At 40.9% G+C, this 18,833-nt stretch overlaps 1 pseudogene; it reads left to right on the forward strand.

Moving 5' to 3' along the window:
- The first annotated feature begins 2,050 nt into the window (after positions 1-2,050).
- LOC129627755 (interferon-induced very large GTPase 1-like) lies at positions 2,051-9,925 on the forward strand (annotated as a pseudogene).
- Positions 9,926-18,833: the final 8,908 nt, after the last annotated feature.

Genomic DNA, 18,833 nt, shown 5'->3' on the forward strand with positions numbered 1-18,833 from the left:
ATTAAGATGGCTTCAGTAGATAAAGAGAATTTGATTATACATATATAGTTTATAATATAAAAAAATATATAATATAATGATATTAACTAGTGTCAGAGGAAGAGTAAGAAGTGGGTGACAAGTATAAACCAGCTAAGAAGTGCATTTTATTTACTGACATATAATTAACATATAACCTTGCATAAGTCTAAGGTATACAATGTGCTGATATGATACATTTTTATATTGCCATATTACTAAGATAGTTAGCTAACATCTCTATCACATCATAGTATCATTTCTTTATTGTGGTGAGAACAATTAAGATATAGTCCCTTGGCAACTTTGAGGTTTATAATACAGCGTATTGTTTATAATCACTATGTGTGCTATGTGCTCTGCTTACTCGCTCAGTCATGTCCATCTCTTTGCAACCCCATGGACTGTAGCCCACCAGGCTCCTATGTCCATGAGGATTCTCTCCAGGCAAAAATACTGGAGTGGGTTGCTATGCCCTCTTCCAGCGGAACTTCCCAAGCTAGGGATCAAACCCAGGTCTCCTGCATTGCAGGCGGATTCTTTACCACCTGAGCCACCAGGGAAGCCTAGATGTCTAGGACTTATTTATCTACTGATGGCACATTTGTACCTGTAAACAGTATCTCCCCAATTCCTACACCTTCCAACCGCTGGTAACCACTATACAACTGTTTTACAAGTTTGGCTTTTTTAGATTCCACATGTAAGTGATATTGTACAAAATTTCTCTTTCTTGGTCTGACATCTCACTTAGCATAATGCACTGAGGGTCCATCCATGTTGTCACACACAAACGGCAGGACTTCCCTCTTTCTCATGACTATGAAGTATTCCATTCTGTGTCTGTGTCTGTGTCTGTGTGCATATGTGTGCATGCTGTATCACATATCCTTTATCCATTAAGCAATGGACTGACACTTAGGCTGTTTCCATATCTTGGTTATTGTGAATAATGATGTGGAAAACATGGGGGTATATATATCTCTTCAATATCCTGTCTTCACTTCCTTTGCATATATACCCAGGAGTGGAATTATTGGGTAATATTGTGATCCTACTTTTCATTTTTGAGGAAACTACAATCCTTTCTATAGTGGCTAACCAACTTAAATTCTCAGCAACAGTACACAAGGGTTCCCTTTATTCCACACCCTCCTAGCATTTATTATTTGTAGACTATATGATGATGGCCATTTTGATTGGTTTGAGGTGATACCTCATTATGGTTTCCCTAAGAATTAACAATGTTGAGTGACTTTTCACGTGCCTGTTGGTCATCTGTATGTCTTCTCTGGAGAAACATCTATTTATTCTTTGCCTATTTTTTCCTAATATTCTTTTAATGTAGCTATCCAGTTTTTCCAGCACCACTTATTGGAATTATCTTTTTTCCATTGTTTTTTCACCTCTTTTGTCATAGATTATTGACCATGAATATGTAGGTTTATTTCTGGGCTCTCTATTCTGTTCCATTGATCTGTGTTTGCTTTTATGCCAATATCATGCTGTTTTGATTAATGTAGCTTTGTAGCATAGTCGGAATAGGGAACATGATACATCCAGCTATTTGTTTTCTCCAGTCAGCTTTGGCATTTGAGTCTTTTGTGGTTCCAAAAAAATTTTTAGAATCATTTTGTCATACTTTTGTGAAAGTGTACTGGGCATTTTGATAGTGATTGCATTAAATCTATAGATTGCTTTGGATAGTATGGACATTTTTAACATTAATCCTTCTAATCAGGGAACACAGCATGTTTTCTACTCCTTTTCATCATTTTCGAAATCCTTCATCAGTGTTTATAGTTTTCAGAGTATAGGTCTTTCGCCTTCTTGGTTAAGTTTATTCCCTGGTATTTTATTCTTTATAGTGTGATCATAAATGGGATTGTTGCCTGAATTTCTTTTTATGATAGCTCATTATTAGTATATGAATTGTATTAGTGTAAAAACCAACAGATTTATGCAAATTAATCACAGAATTCTGCATATTAACATGCCAAAGGCTAACTGAGTGTCTTATCTTCACACAGCCATGTACACAGCAGAGTCTATGCCCAATGAACCCCTGCTCAGAGGCAAAAATGGGCAAGATCTCCAAGAGATGCTCAGAGAAGTAGCACTGGCAGTTGAATACTAGTTGTCAAAGCTGCAGGAACACCTGGATGTGACTTCTACCATGCCTTACAATATCTAGAAGAAAAATACCTCCAGAAACTGAAATGCCAGGTGCAACCTTCCTGAAAGAAAAGGCCCCTGGAGAAACTGCTTAACCAGTCATACTCAAATACTCTTTCAAAGTTATAGGAGCCTCATGTGGAATCAGTAAAGAAAAGGCAGAAGAAGGCAGAATGGGCACTGTAGAAATTAAGAGAGATGCTGTCAGAAGGAGGCAGTGACAGGATGAGGAAGAAAGGAAAAAGGAAGCGGAGCTGAGGCAGGCAATGGAGATCCCCAAAGAGTTCTGTCCAGCTCCTGAAAAGCCCTAAGAGAAGTCATGGAAGACACGGAGAGACAACTCAACATAAAGGGGGCACTGTCTCACAGGAAAAGTCTCACAGATAGAGAACTGGTGAGACATGCATCTGGAGGACTAGCCCTACAGGGAATTTACAAAGCCAGTGACCAAAGGTGTATTGTAGAGAAGAAAGAGGAGCTACTCTGTGTCCCCAGGGAGTTTGTACTCCGTGGCCCTGAGCAGGGTACATGGATGGATACAAAGGAATTTACATCTTCTCAAGAAGAATCCACGTTCACTCAGATTTTAGAGAAGCTGGGCTTCAGTGTAACAGCCTTAGCAAAGGGTGGAGGTTGGGGAATTAGCCTGAAAGCTGATATGGATCAGAGCATGCATTCAGAATCCAAGAAAATACAACAGTCACATTCTACACACTCTTATTTCTGCTCAACCAAGTTCAGCTATATCCCACTGGCCTCCTTCCACTTTCCCATTGACCAACTCCAACTTTCCAATGCTGCTCTCCAGGAATTAAAATACATTGAAGACCTTTTAGGTTAGTCAGAAGACCCAAACAAACTACACTTGCTGAGACATAGGGCTGAAGCCTTATTCCAGTGGTTTGGTTCTCATGCTAACCAGGGCCCTCTGAACCTGGGAGGAATCTACTGGTGTAAAGCCATTTCAGAGGGCTTCTAAAAAGAGCAGCTGGCAGAAGTGAAACAGCAAGCAACAGAGGTGCTGGATATTTGCATAAGGGGCAGTTACAGTGGCTTTGGCGTGAACATTGCTACAGGTGTGGATATATCAGACTCTCACTCGAAAAAAGTGTCTCAGAAATCAACCTTCCAAAATCTTCAAACCAAAGTCCAATTATCTGTGGCCCAGACAGGTGGCCCACCAGAAGCAAATGGCTTTTATGACTGGAAAGCTTGTCTAGTTGCCAATAATCAAACCTGGTATGTCATTGACCATGGACTTCAGCTGGTACCTGTTTGGGACATTGTTCTCTCTAGCCACAGAAGTGATTTTAAGGATCCTCTTAAAGTAGCTGACTGCCTGAAAGACCACTATACTGTTCTGAATGAACTCACTGCCCAGATCCAAGAGGGAGAATTACTGAGTATTGATTGAGAAGGAGGCTAGGATTTTCCTAAAGGATGTGAAATCCTGGAAAGTTTTTGATCCTGAAGAACAGCTTAAAAGGCTGATAAATTTCATGCAAAGATTGAGTCAAATAATTGAAAGTTATACCATTTGGTCTAATATATGCCTCAAAGACAGGGGTCTGCAGAATTTTCTGGTAAACATGGTCAACTTTTGCAAAAAAAGTTTCTATTTATGAAACTAAATTTATTAAATCTCAGTTGAGCTGTCTTTTGGTTCCTCACATCCATACAGTAACAAATTTTCCTCAGGCTCATTCCATTATGCAGTGGATAATTCAGTCAGAAACAAAGGAAGACAATATCTATATCATCGAATTTTCTGAATTACTTGAAATGTTCAAAAAACACAGAATGACCTTATGGAAGTAAAGACCAACTCTGAATCCACAGAGTTGGTGGAGGAAGCTCAAAGAAAGCTGACTTATGAGGTCAGCTTGTCTCTTGGGTGCTTCTTGAAATACCTCCGAGAAACAGGGAAATCAGACACATACATCTTGCTACTTTTTATTACAGCTGGTGCAGGATATCATGTAGTTCACAATATATTTCAGCATCTCCTGGGGCATGATGAGTTAGACTTCCTCTTGGATAAAATGCAAACTGCACAAAATAAATATCAAGAGTTCAAAAATATTTGCAACTACAGGGCTCAGGCATTCCTGGTGCTCACAGGTCTCACAGCAACAGCGGGTATCAAAGCTCTTTCTCCAGAGGAGAAAACACAACGCTTGGCTTTGATCAAACATCACATGGGACAATCTTTGACTAAAGAAGTTGTATATGTCCTCACCTGGAGATCATCATTGGGAAAACCTAGAAAAAGACTTGAGACTGCTCATTGATGGGAATTATGAGTCCACTGTCTCTTCATTGCAAGTGGAGGAGGTGAGAAAACAACTGCAAAATGTTTCCCATGAAAAGAAAGAGCCCCATGAACTACATGATAATGAAAGAAAAAGAAGGAAGTCATAGAAAATGGAGCCTTCCAAGACTTACTCCAGCGTCTAGGCCTAGAACACTACTACCCAAGAAAAATGAGCAGAGCTAACTTCCAACTGATCCACAAGACTTCAGTGTACAACACCCAGCCCTGCTCTGAAAGAGAACTTTCCTTCTATTTCCTACAGAAGCTATTGATGCTGGATTATGGGCTGAGATACCTGATCATCAAACATGAAGAATACACAGAGAACCAAGTCTATTCATGCATCTCAAATCAAGAAAAGGAGTCATTTGATCCATATGAAGATCTACATGAAGAAAGTGCTCATCCTACTAAGCCTTCAGCAGCCACTAATGTCAGACCCTATGTTCACCCTATGGATATTCAGATGGCAATTCTTCACTGTGCAGATGATTTTGCCAGACAGTATATTTTGGACAAACTTTCCATGTGTCAGTTTGCCCTCCCCCTTCTCACACCTAATCCTTGCAATGCTCAAATTGAATTCTCTCTTTGGTCTCTCAGTCAAATTCAAAGGCAGCAACTAGGAAAATAAATAAAAGATGAGAAGAACAATTACATGAATCACAAGATGTGTCGTGTTTCTGCCCCATTGTGTCCTTTATTAGAGTTGGAACTGGCTTCTCTGCTTCCAAATCACAGATCATGAACTGTCTTCTCAGTGAACGCAAACATGATGTCTTTTTTCACCGACATTGCAAAGGCAGCAGCAGAGACTGTCTCTTGATGGGAGGAGTGGTGGAAGTCGCCTGGTTCTGTCCCTAGGGGGAAGAGCAGGACAGATTTGACAACTGCTTGACCTTTACCAATCTTCACGGAAATGCAAAGGAATATGAGAAGCAACTTGCCTTTTTGCAGGAAGTCTCTTGCATAATTGTCCTTATGTCAACTTCTGATGACAATAAAGGAAACCGAAAAATAGTCTGTGACATGTGTCAGTCATCAAAACCTTTAATCCTTTTGCTTGATGATAAAGGAAAAGTCACAGTCAATATATCTAGCTCAAGAGTAAGAATTGGGATCAGGAACAGAAACAAGGCAGAATGAATAGGGGAGCTCACAACTACAATCGGACATTTGCTGAAGCTCTCTAACACTGCACTCAGCTTGGAGAACTGTGCCCAAGTTGTTCACAAGCAAGGAATACTTATTGATGAAGACCAGAGAGATTGCAAGGAAGCCAAAGAAAAGGCAAAGGCTCTTATGACCCTACTGAGAGAAATGGAAATACCTCAGGTCAAGAAAAACTTACTACTACCTCTTCAGGGAAAACTGTGGCAACTTTGGTGTAAAAAGGACAAAGAACTCTATCATCTGAGAGAAAAGGGGAATCACAGCATTGAACAACACAAAAGTGAGACTGAGACAGAAAAACAAAAGATAAGACATAAACAGTTAAGAAAAGCCTTTCCTCTCAATGCTTTAATGCGTTCTGTCCTTGAAATTCTCCAAAATCATTCAGAAACTCACACCAAACTCTACTTCCTCCAATGGCTGAATGTAGCTTTGGACAACCTGACTGCAGGACACTTGGAAAATCTAAATGAGAAGAAAAAGGTATTGGTTCAAAAAGAAAAGCAAGAGGCCCTAAAGAGTAGCTCTCTGAAAGACTGGCAAAATGAGATAGAAGCTATTTCCAGAGAGATTAATGACTGAGCACATTCTCTGAGCACATTCTCAGAGAAGATGGCCAGATCTATGAAGCTCTGGAAGAAGCTTCACCCATGAATGATATGCTATCTCTCTCCCTTCCCCACATTGCTGCAGATCTGATGATATCTGGTGTTCCCATTGAGCTGATGGATGGGGATGTTTCATATGTGCCCCTGAGGTGGGTGGCAGCTGTTTTTGACAAGCTCTCTGAGAACCTTGGAAACAAGCGGCTCTTTTGTTCTCTCTGTCCTTGGCCTGCAGAGTTCAGGGAAGTCCACCCTGCTGAATGCCCTTTTTGGGCTGCAGTTCACTGTCAGTGCTGGGAGGTGTACCCGCGGGGCCTACATGCAGCTTCTGAAAGTGGAGGAGACATTCACAGCTGAACTTGGCTTTGACTTTGTGCTTGTGGACACAGAGGGACTTCGAACCTCAGAACTCAGCAACAAGTCCCAGAATCATGACGATGAGTTGGCAACCTTTGTCATCGGACTTGGAAACTTGACTCTGATCAATATTATGGGGGAAATATTGATTTCCCCCATAATATTGATGGGGGAAATGCAAGATATTCTACAAATAGTTGTCCACGCTTTTCTGAGAATGAAACAAGTAAAAATCTCTCCCACTTTGTCCATCAGAATGTGGAGGAAGTTACAGCTAAAGATGATACTATGGATGGAAGAAGGCGGCTAGAGCAGAGATTGGACAATATGGCAGCAACAGCAGCTGAAGAACAGCAGTGCTCTGACGTAACCTGCTTTAGTGACATCATTAAGTTTGATGCCAATACCCACGTCTACTACTTTGCTCACCTCTGGAATGGCAATCTCCCAATGGCCCCACCCAATCCTCGCTACAGCCACAATATTCAGTAACTAAAAAGCAGAATTCTTATGATTGCCCAACAGGAATTTAGGGGAAGCATCATGAAGATATCAGATATAAAATTCCGAGTTCAAGATTTGTGGAGAGCCCTACTGAATGAGAACTTTATTTTCAGCTTGAGGAACATTCAAGAAGTCATGGCCATGCACAAACTGTAAACCATGTATAACTCCTGGACATGGGAGCTGAGGAGTCATGTGCAGAGATTACAGGACCAGCTGATCAACCAGATTCAGAATGGAAAAATACAGACACTCAAAACATATACCCTGGAGGCTCTAGTTACAGAGATATATGAACCCATCAAGCAAGAAATTGAAAAATATTTTAATGGACACCCAGATAGTGAAGTGCTGGTTCAGTGGAAAGGAAATTTTGAAAATAAACTCATAACCCTTAAAGAGGCACTAATTTTACATGGCCAAAGAAAAGCCAAAGAACTTATTAGTTTAAAAAAAAATTAAGAAAAACTGGATAACAAAAATTCAGGTTATGAAAAGGAATTATTGGAAAAAAGCTGGAAGTTGGCTTTATCGCTAAATGGCATCAAATTGAACAAGGAAGAGCTCCATGAGAAAGTCAACCTACTTTGGGAAAAATGGGTCTATAATGTGTCCTCAAGTCTCCCTCCAGCTGTAGAGCATAAAATTGAAGTGGATTCTGAGGGTATCCTTTTGGAATATTTCAAAAAGGAAAAACACATGGCAAGCATACTGATGAACTATTCTGGAGAAAAGTTTGAAATCAACTATGACAAACATGTTAACTTGAACGGGAAATCTTGGGGACTCTTTACAATGACAATAGAGCCCCAAGATATACACTCCATAAATATGACTACTGACTGCGTTATTTCAAAAGTTAATGAAACTGTTAACAAAATATCTCAGCAAAAGCATGATTACAATCCAACTTATTTCCATGAAATCCTGAGAATAATACATGAGGAGGTGAAGTCTGAACCCACTCAGAAAACATACACATTCACAAGAAAATATGAAATAGACTTATCATTGTGTTTATTCCAAAGAGCATCAGTGAAGTTTAAGGAGATGCACAAGGCATTCAAGAGGGCAAATGATCCTGTACACTATCTGCAAAGAAAGAAAGATGATTTCTTCATGAGCTTTAAGATCTCTTGTCAAGGAGAACTTCAATTAAAACGTTTGTTGATTTTCTGTGGAAGAAACTCACACCTGCTGTCTCCAGCACCATAAGGAAAAACATGGCCCTCAAAATTGCTGGGGACATTCGAACCACCTGCCGGGCATTCAATGAAAACAGAGCTAACCTGGAGAAACACATTCTCATCTCTCTGGCAGAAGAGGAAAATTTTGATAACTACTGGCAGTACCTTCATAATCCAGAATCATTTTTTAAGCACTACATTGAAAACCATGTTAAAAGATATTTTTCTGACACAAGAAGTAAAAAAATAAAGACTTTTCTACAAATGAGTTTAGATGACATCAAGAATGCCATCCTCTCAGCTATACATGCATCTACAGCAATAGCTAAAGATAAAAGCAGCACAGTGTCTGGGTGGTTAGATTTGTTCTGTGATTGCCTGGGGAGTACCTTGACTTTTCCACGAAAAGACTTGATAAGCATTGAACACCAGGAGATAAAAGATAGTGAGTTTATCAAAGAGGCCATGAGTAAAACTTTGGATCCTGAAATGAAGAAGGTAGAACAGAAATGTTTGCATAGACTTGTAGAAGAAATGATTCCTGAAATCTAGAAAATGCTCTCTGAACATCTCTGTGGCTGCTGGAAACAGTGTCCCTTCTGTAAAGCAATTTGTACAAACACAATCCCTACCCATGAAGGAGACCACAGTGTTCCTTTCCATCGTCCACAGGCTCTTGGTGGATGGGGGTGGTAACAAACAGACCATTCTACCCTTAATTTCTGTACTAGTGCAGTAGCAAGTGACTCTAATTTTGTTTTGAATGATGGCAGGAGAATCCCATATAAGACCTATCAACAAGCAGGAGGGGAATATGCCACATGGAGCACCACCCCAGACACATCCACCCAGCCATACTGGAAATGGTTTGTCTGTCACTTCAGATCAAAGCTAGAAGAAAAATATCACAAAAGACTTATAAATGAAGGTAAAATTCCTGATGCTTGGAATAAAATCACAAAGCAGGAGGTGCTTGATGACTTGAAAAAAAAATTAATACTCAATGACCAGATAAGAGTTCCAGTATCTAAACCAAGAAGGCACATTACCAGAACAAACCTAAAATGCCACCCACTCAGAATGAAAACCTTCCTTGTATCAATTTTTTTCAAATGAAACATCTAAAACTAAATCAATCATAGCAAGAGTTGAAGATTTATTGAGTAAGAACCTTATTTTTCTTTGCCTCAATTCCTTATTCTTTAAAAACAGATAACTGATATATGAGTACATGATAAAATCGAATAAAGTCCATTTAATATAACAACTGCATATTTTATATTATTATTCTGAATGTTTTTGTTTTTAAATATGTAATGTTATAAAGCTTCAAGAAAGTCATTTTCATAGAGGGAAATTAAAATCACTGCAGACTGCTACAAAATCTATAGAATAACTATATGAGTATTTTTATCAATATACAGTTATTCAGTGGAAGTTACAAATTCTTTTCACTTCTAAGTGTATTTTTTCCACTCTCTGAAATTGTGAGGTTCCAGGGTCCAGCCCCAGCAGGATCCAGGGGAACTCTCAGGATGAACGGCGTCAGCGTCGGCAAGAGAGATGACATGGGTCTTATAATGGACTGGTAACTGGTGGTCCGGGGTCAAAAATAAAAACAAAAAGTAAAGAGAAAGAATAAGGGAGAGAGAAAGAGGCTGATATTCCTTGGTTTACACAGAAAGCCAATAAAGGCCCTGACACAGGACTTGCTCCATTCACGGAGGCCTCAGGCACCCTCTCAGTGGGGTGAAGACGCAGAGCAACTTCCCCATTGGGTCTTAGAAGCCCAGGCAAAAAAGTGAACTCAGAGGGCCTCTGTGCTCCAGGGAGTCAGCCTGAAAAAAAAGGGAGAGAGAGAGAAAAAAAGAAAGAAAGACACAGAGACCAGAGCTCTGGTGAAGTGGGATCCGCAGCTTTATTTTCAAAAGGAACTTTTATACTCTGAGTTACACATTTCTCAAAGTAAAAGATACAGAGTCAGCTCAACATTCCATCAATTTTACCTTTATTGAAACCAGGACATTTTCTGTACCCCTTTTCATAAACAAAGGTCTTTTGTTATGTCTGGCCCTGTGGCCTGTTAACATTTCATGACTCTTTTCTGATAAAGGTTGATCAGCCAGAAAACTTGTTTTCCCTTAAAGTGCTTTTTCTTTATTTCTCCCAGCCTCAGAAAGTACTAAATAAAGTTACATTCTCATGGAGCAAAGGTGCAGTGGGTCACAACAAAGAAAGAACTTATTAGCTCAAAGGTCTGATGTGGTTAATACCAAGGCTACTACTTGTTTTTCTTTCATTCCAACTACATTAACTAATGCACTCCCAGGTGCACAATGGATAAGGGATATGGGAACTTGGAAGCAAGCATTGGCCCAATAATGAAGCTCTTTACCAATACTATTCTAATAATTTTTCATCCCTCAAAGGGCTCTATGCTCATTAGGACTTTTAGAATGCTTAGGCTTCCCATGCCTTTCATGGCTGGGGAGTTGTGAGCAATTATGTGCATTAGTTGCAAGGGTATGGATAAACCTGCCAAGCAAGCTAAAATGCTAACAGAGGGGTTAGAATTGAAATACTCCTTTTAAGCCCAGGAGACTTATAACTAGAGCCTTAAGTTGATTTTTTTTTTTTTTTCAGAGAAAGGTGGTCCAGGATAGCCCCCTGTTAATGTCAGAAAAGTTGGTGAAAAGCATAATATAGTAAACAGTAGACAGACAGACTTTGGTTTCAGGGTAGATGCTCGAGCAGGTCCAGGGAGTCCCTCGAGTCCTGATCCACCTTGCCTGTCAGGTCTCTTCTGCATGACCTTGTAATGGGCGGGCTCTCCCGTGCTGGCTCCCAGCAGTGAGGAAGAGTTATTAATGCTTGAATGAAAAAAACATTCATAGGAAATTCAATATTTCAAATTCTCAAATATAATGTCATTTAGAGCTATTCTATTATAGGAATAAAAAATCAGAAACTTGGCCAGGATAGAGCCTGCATCAATTCAGGAAACAATATTAAACAAATATGAAAAATAGAAGTTAAATAACTTTTTGTAATTTAACCATTTTTCTCTTCTTCCTGGGCACTTTGGCACTTGCCTGTGCATGTTTTTTAAAAAAGGTAAAGAAAAAATTCACCAGAGTTTAGGTATTCAGAGCCTAGAGCTCTGTATAAGTCTGAGAAGGACCCGTTTATGGAACAAGATTTATGACCAGGGAAAAGGGGCCATTTTAATCAAGACTGTGAACCAGATCAGGGCTTCTCTTGTAGCTCAGTTGGTAAAGAGTCTGCCTGAAATGCAGGAGACCCGGGTTCTAGTCCAGGGTCGGGAAAATTCCCTGGAGAAAGAAATAGCAACCCACTCCAGTAGTCTTGCCTGGAGAATCCCATGGGCAGTGGAGCCTGGCTAGCTACAGTCCATGGGGGTCACAAGAGTTTGACACGTCTTAGTGACTAAACCATAGTGATAATTCAATAAGAAATGTTTCTGTATATTAAAATATAAGAAAATGCTTATCTCCAATCAAGCATCTTTGTAACTTTTCACACCATTTGAGCCATAGAGTTACGTGTCAGGAGCTGCGTTAGGCATTACTGACAAAATGGAGGCATGGCCCCCAGCCCCCTCTCCTCATTCCACGGGCACAGATCCCAGTATGAAAGAGTTAGGCCTTGTAATTCTGACTTGAATTTTCCTCTCCTCAGTTGAGTTGACTGAAAAGGAATATTAAGGTGCATCTTGTTCTTGATAGGGGCATGAGAAGGCACAAAGCCTTCTGCAGCATTGCTCAGAAAATAATTCATAAAGTTAATCATTCACATTTGTTCAAGGACTTTTACAAAAGAGTGTTCCAGGATGAGCACATAGGCCGTAGCTTGAGGCCATGGGAGGGATTGATATCTGAAGCCTATTTGTGAGGAGAATGTTTATGGCAAAGGAGTTTACTGAATTTAGGGCTTAGAAATAATTAAAATAGTTAGAAGTTAAAGATTTAAGGAATGTTGTAAAGTTATCATATTTTACTATAGCTTATAGAAGTTAGGAATTTTTAGAGACACTATAGCTAGAAGCCTTTTTAAGAGATAGTGAGCTCAGGATGTTAGGGGCAAACAGGATTTAGGAAGATAAGTAGTAAACTGAGGAATGTAGCATGAGTTACAATGTAATCACAAGTTAACTATAGGACAGGTTAGAGGAGGTAGATAATAGATGATAAGGCTGATTCCGAGAGGCAGGAACTCTGTTTGAAGAGCAACAATGATTTATGGATATAATAAATCTGGGAGAGGGGGAATTGAAAATGTCAAACCTCTGGCCTAATGTTTTTGTAAAAGATAAAAGAGAATCTTAAACTTGAAATAAACAGGCAGTCCATAGAAAACTGAGAGGCTGTCTCATTACTCGCTGACACTGTCCATCTCTTCAGGTTGAATCCCTGGCTGCTGAAGTTGGACTCCGGCAGTCATGATCAGAAATAAAAAAGGAGAACATGCTGAAGCCAACAAAGGACCTGAGAGGGGAGGAAATCTCCACTCTGCAAACCTATACCTTCTGAAATAATGACTTATGCTAGGTTCTCAAAGCTGATGATATGAAGAAATCCTGATGCAAAGAAAAAAGTTACTCATGTCTGACATAGGGCCATTCATTGGCTTCCATTTAAGGGTACACTCTCTACCCCTCCATAGCCTGTATGAAAACATACAGTACAAAGAAGAACAATCAAAGGTCTTGGATCTTCAGAGTAGGGGGATAGGAGTGCTCACTCTGCTATCTCTGTGCCCCAAGCGTACTCTTCAGTTTCAGGTCAAATGATCATGTCTCCAGATAAATCATGAAAGAGAAAAACTGTATGGAAAGCAGATGTTCTTGAATAGATGGATTTTCCTTTTGTTCTTTAAAAATAGTCTCACTGAGAGTTGGAGGAGCCTCCAAATAGAATAAAGTTGAAATACTGATAAAAACAGAACCCATGCACAATATAGCATCTGTCTCTGACATCACTGCATCCTTGATAACTGTGCAATGTTAACATTTGTTCAATGATTTTCATATTTGTTCAATAAGTCCATTAAAACTTTTAACTATGAAGCATTATAATTAACTTTTATTTTTAGGCAAAATTCTTGTGTATAAACAAATAATTTTTTTATCAATTCCTCAGGCATTTAAGGAGAGTGATTACTAAATGTAATTCAGAGATGGTGTCAAGAGTTTCCTAACAAATGGCTAGACATAAGTTGGGAACAAGGGTAGATGGAAACATATGAATGAGGTTTTCTATGATAGTAGTGGAGAGTAATGGAGAAGGCAATGGCACCTCAACCCAGTACTCTTTCCTGGAAAATCCCATGGACGGAGGAGCCTGGTAGGCTGCAGTCCATGGGGTCGCTAAGAGTCGGACATGACTGAGCAACTTCACTTTCACTTTTTACTTTCATGTGTTGGAGAAGGAAATGGCAAACCACTCCAGTGTTCTTGCCTGGAGAATCCCAGGGATGGGGGAGCCTGGTGGGCTGCCGTCTATGGGGTTGCACAGAGTCGGACACGACTGAAGTGACTTAGCAGCAGCAGCAGCAGCAGTGGAGAGTAAAGTGCCATCAAGGTGGGGTCAGGATCAAAGTGTCAATGAGTTGAGGTCAGTGAGGAAGATCTTAGGAACACTGGAGTAGGGTGATAGAGTTCATAGGGATGAGAATCATATAGTCATGAAAAGCAGGAGATCCTGAACCCAGTGTAGGTCACAGGGATAAGAGATGGCCAGCATTGTAAGGTCACTGGAGGTAAGGTTCACATGATCAGTAGGAAAAGTATCTCAGAGTCACTGAAAATGTGGATCATGGAAACAAAGTTATTGGGGGTCACCACGTCAATAGACGTAGGGAATTTCCAGAGTGATTTAAGCAAGAGAGGAAAAATCCTGCAAGAATGGGGCTAGGAGAGTGATGGATTCTAGGACAAGATTGAGAACAAAAATATGACGAGTTGCTTCTCAGGTGGCACCAATGGTGAAGAATTCACTTGCCAATGCAGGAGATAAAAGAGACGGTGAAGTTCAATCCGTCGGTTGGGAAGACCCCCTGGAGAAGGAAATGGCAACCTACTCCAGTACTCTTACCTAGAAAATTCCATAGACAGAGGAGCCTGATGGGCCACAGTCCAAAAGTTGGACATGACTGAGCACCAGCACATGCTTTTAAAAAGATGGAAATTTGCACTAAGAAGATTTTCACCTAGGTCTCTAAGTGAATGAAGTGAATTATGGACTATTACAGACTAATTATTTCTGTCATCCCTAAATCCATACGGATGTAAAACAGACTTATATGTCTTTTCATTTGGAGGAGATGTCAAGATTGAAGGCAAAAGGAGAAGAGGACAGCAGAGGATGAGATGGTTAGATAGCATCAATGAGTTTGAGCAACCTCCAGGAAACAGCAATAATAGTAGTTAACATGGAGGCTGGGGCTACCTGCTTGTGATCACTAGTGTTCTTTACTCCTGAACAAGATGCTGAATTTCTCCAAGGTCCATAGGATACAGATTGGATCCTCTGCCCAACAGAATTTCCTCACCCCTCCCACCCTCATCTCTCCCACTGGCTCACCGATGCCCACCCCTCCCAGAACCCCCCCACCCCAATAAACGCCACCCCCCACACACACCCCAAGCCACCCATCCCCACCCTCCACCCCTCCCACACCCTGCCCACCCAGACCACTCCTCCCACGCCCTACCCACACACTCCCCTCCCACGCCCCACCCCTCCCACTGCCCACTTCAGCAGAGACAACTGGAAATATACTGCCAGAAGCAGGAATGGGGGGAAAGTCAAAGAGGTTACCCTGGGATGTCAGCAAAACAGGTCAGCAAACAGTACACTATTGGTCATTAAGTATATGAGGGCATACTGAAGACTCCATAAAAGCAGCTATTGTATATTCAACAACTAAAAGAAAAATCATAGATAGCACCACAGCTACACTTCAGCTCTCATCCCTCAAATCAAATAATGAGAGTAGGAGGAGGAAAGGAAGTAAAGAAATGAGAAAAAGAAAACAGGTCATGACACACTTCAGTTCAGTTTACTCCCTCCTATTCTATGAAATTGTAAATCAGGCCTGAACTTGATGGAGGTGGTGAAAGGTGGTCAAAGAGCCAGCTTAGGATTTAATGAGAGATGGAAGTTTTGATAGTAGATAGGACTAAACTTTTTAATGCCTAAGACTTTAGATTTTCTAATACCAAACGTGACTAGAAAAGTCACTTTTCCAAGAATATTACCAGGAATGGGGGAGGGGAGAGCCAAAATAACATGGTGGTAAGCAAGGGCAGAGATAAATAAAGGAATATTCCAATTATACACCACTGAGTCCTGCTCATTCAATGAGTTTACACATAGATGAAGAAAAATGAGGAAGAGGGGCAAGAGGAGAAATAAACTGGCAACACAGATGAGTCTCTTCTGGAAAAGGAAGGGGCTGCTTCCAGGAGATGTTTTCAATTACTTCTCATTATTAACTAGTACAATACTGTGATATAATAATAGATATATCCAGTTTTTGTCCAGGTTGCTGGAGCAGAGCTCCTAGAATTCTTGGAACTTCGTAAGTTATAGGGATGAGAGGAGCCTCTTTTGTTACTCCTAAAAAGTCCCTGTCGAGAATACTTGAGTTTATGTTAATGAGGTGACTCTGCATGAGCCTCCTGGACAGTTTCAGGATGGACTTTGCTTGCCAAAGAAACCATGTGATTAGAGGGTTGGAACTTTCAGCTCCAAATCCCCTCACATCTCCAGGAGGGAAATAGGATAGAGACTGAGTTAATCCGGAATTGCCAGTGATTTAATTATGCCTATGTCATGGAACCTCCATAAAACCGTAAAGGGTTTGGAGAGCTTCTAGGGTGGTGAACACCCCCGCATGCAGAAAGGTGGTGTACCCCAACCTCCACAGTCACAGAAGCCCTTGTATTCAGGACACCTCTGTACCTCATATTATTTTCTTCTTAATCAGCTTCTTCATTTATATATTTTCTAACATCCATTATAAGGATACATAACTATACATCAGATCAGTTCAGTTCAGTCGCTCAGTCATGTCCAATTCTTTGCAACCCCATGAACTGCAGCATTCCAAGCCTCCCTGTCCATCACCAACTCCCGGAGTTCACCCAAACTCACGTCCATCGAGTCGGTGATGCCATCCAGCCCTCTCATCCTCTGTCGTCCCCTTCTCCTCCTGCCCCCAATCCCTCCCAGCATCAGAGTCTTTTCCAATGAGTCAACTCTTCACATGAGGTGGTCAAAGTATTGGAGTTGAAGCTTTAGCATCAGTCCTTCCAAAGAGCACCCATGACTGATCTCCTTGAGAATGGACTGGTTGGATCTCCTTGCAGGCCAAGGGACTCTCAATATTATATACTTAGCTGTAAATAAGAAAAGTCCCTGGTTTCCATGTGCTGTCATAGCAAATTATCAAACTAGAAGAGAGGGTCATGGGAATCTCAAATTTTAAGACAAGTCAGATAAATTGTGGGTAACTAGGGACCCAATATGGAGAAGGAAATGGCAACCCACTCCAGTGTTCTTGCCTGCAGAATCCCAGGGACAGGGGAGCCTGGTGGGCTGCCGTCTATGGGGTCGCACAGAGTCGGACACGACTGAAGCGATTTAGCAGCAGCAGCAGCAGGGACCCAATATTTGCAATTGCTATCTGAAGTGGGAGGGCAGTCTTGTGGGGCTGAGCCCTTAACCAGTGAGGTCTGAACTAACTCCAGGTAGTTAGTGTCAGAACTGAATTAAATTGTAGGACACCCAGTTGGTATCTGCACCTAGTTAGAGAATTGTTTGGTAGGGAAAACCCACATTTTTAGTGTCAGAAGTGTTCTATGGTTGGGAATAAATCTTAGTAATTATAACTAGACTTACACTGAAGAAAGTAGGGAAAACCACTAAGCAATTCAGGTAAGACCTAAATCAAATCCCTTACAATTATACAGTGGAAGTGACAAATAGATTCAAGGGATTAGATCTGATAAATAGAGTGCCTCAAGAACTATGGATGGAGGTTTCTGACATTGTACATGAGGCAGTAAACAAGAACAGCCCCAAGAAAAAGAAATGCAAAAAAGCAAAACGGTTGTCTGAGGAGGCCTTTCAAATAGCTGAGAAAAGAACAGCAGCTAAAGGCAAAGGAGAAAACGAAAGATACATCCATTTGAATGCAGAGTTCCAAAGAATAGCAGGGAGAGATGAGAAAGCCTTCCTAAGTGATCAATGCAAAAAATAGAGGAAAACAATAGAATGGGAAAGACTAGAGATCTCTTTAAGAAATTAGAGACACCAAGGGAACATTTCATGCCAACATGGGCACAACAAAGGACAGAGGGTATAGACCTAAAAGAAGCAGAAGATACTAAAAAGAGGTGGCAAGATTACACAGAAGCACTAGACTTAAAAGATCCTCATGACCCAGATAAGAACGATGGTGTGATCACGCACCTAGAACCAAACATCCTGGAGTGCTAAGTCAAGTAGACCTTAGAACAAAGCTAGCAGAGGTGACGGAATTTCAGCTGAGCTATTTCAAACCATAAAAGATGATGTTGTTAAAGTGCTGCACTCATTGTGCCAGAGGCTGCTAAGTCACTTCAGTCGTGTCCGACTCTGTGTGACCCCATAGACAGCAGCCAACCAGGCTCCCCCATCCCTGGGATTCTCCAGGCAAGAACACTGGAGTGGGTTGCCATTTCCTCCTCCAATGTATGAAAGTGAAAAGTCAAAGTGAAGTCGCTCAGTCATGTCCGACTCCTAGCGACCCCATGGACTGCAGCCTACCAGGCTCCTCCATCCATGGGATTTTCCAGGAAAGAGTACTGGAGTGGGGTGCCATTGCCTTGTGCCAGCAAATGTGGAAAATTCAGCAGTGGCCACAGGACTGGAAAAGGTCAGTTTTCATTCCAATCCCAAAGAAAGGCAATGCCAAACAATGCTCAAACTACTGCACAATAGGACTCATCTCCCTTGCTAGCAAAGAAATCCTCAAAATTCTCCAAGATAGGCTTCAACAGTATATGAACCAACAAATTCCAGGTGTTCAAGATGGATAGAAAAGACAGGAACCAGAGATCAAATTGCCAACATCTGCTGGATCATAGAAAAAGCAAGGGGATTCTAGAAAAACATCTACTTCTTCTTCATCAACTATGCTAAAGGCTTTAACTCCGTGGATCACAATACACTGTGGAAAATTCTTAAAGAGATGGGAAAAACAAACCACCTTACCTGCCTCCCAAGAAACCTGTACGCAGGTCAGGAAGCAACAGTTAGAACAGGACATGGAACAATAGACTGGTTTAAAATTAGGAAGGGAGTATGTCAAGGCTGTATATTGTCACCCTGCTTATTTCACTTATATGCAGGGTATATTATGCAAAATGCTGGGCTGGATGAAGCACAAGCTGGAATCAAGATTGCTGGGAGCAATATCAATAACCTCAGAAAA

Source organism: Bubalus kerabau, chromosome 15, assembly GCF_029407905.1.
Source record: "Bubalus kerabau isolate K-KA32 ecotype Philippines breed swamp buffalo chromosome 15, PCC_UOA_SB_1v2, whole genome shotgun sequence".
Lineage (NCBI taxonomy): Eukaryota > Metazoa > Chordata > Mammalia > Artiodactyla > Bovidae > Bubalus > Bubalus kerabau.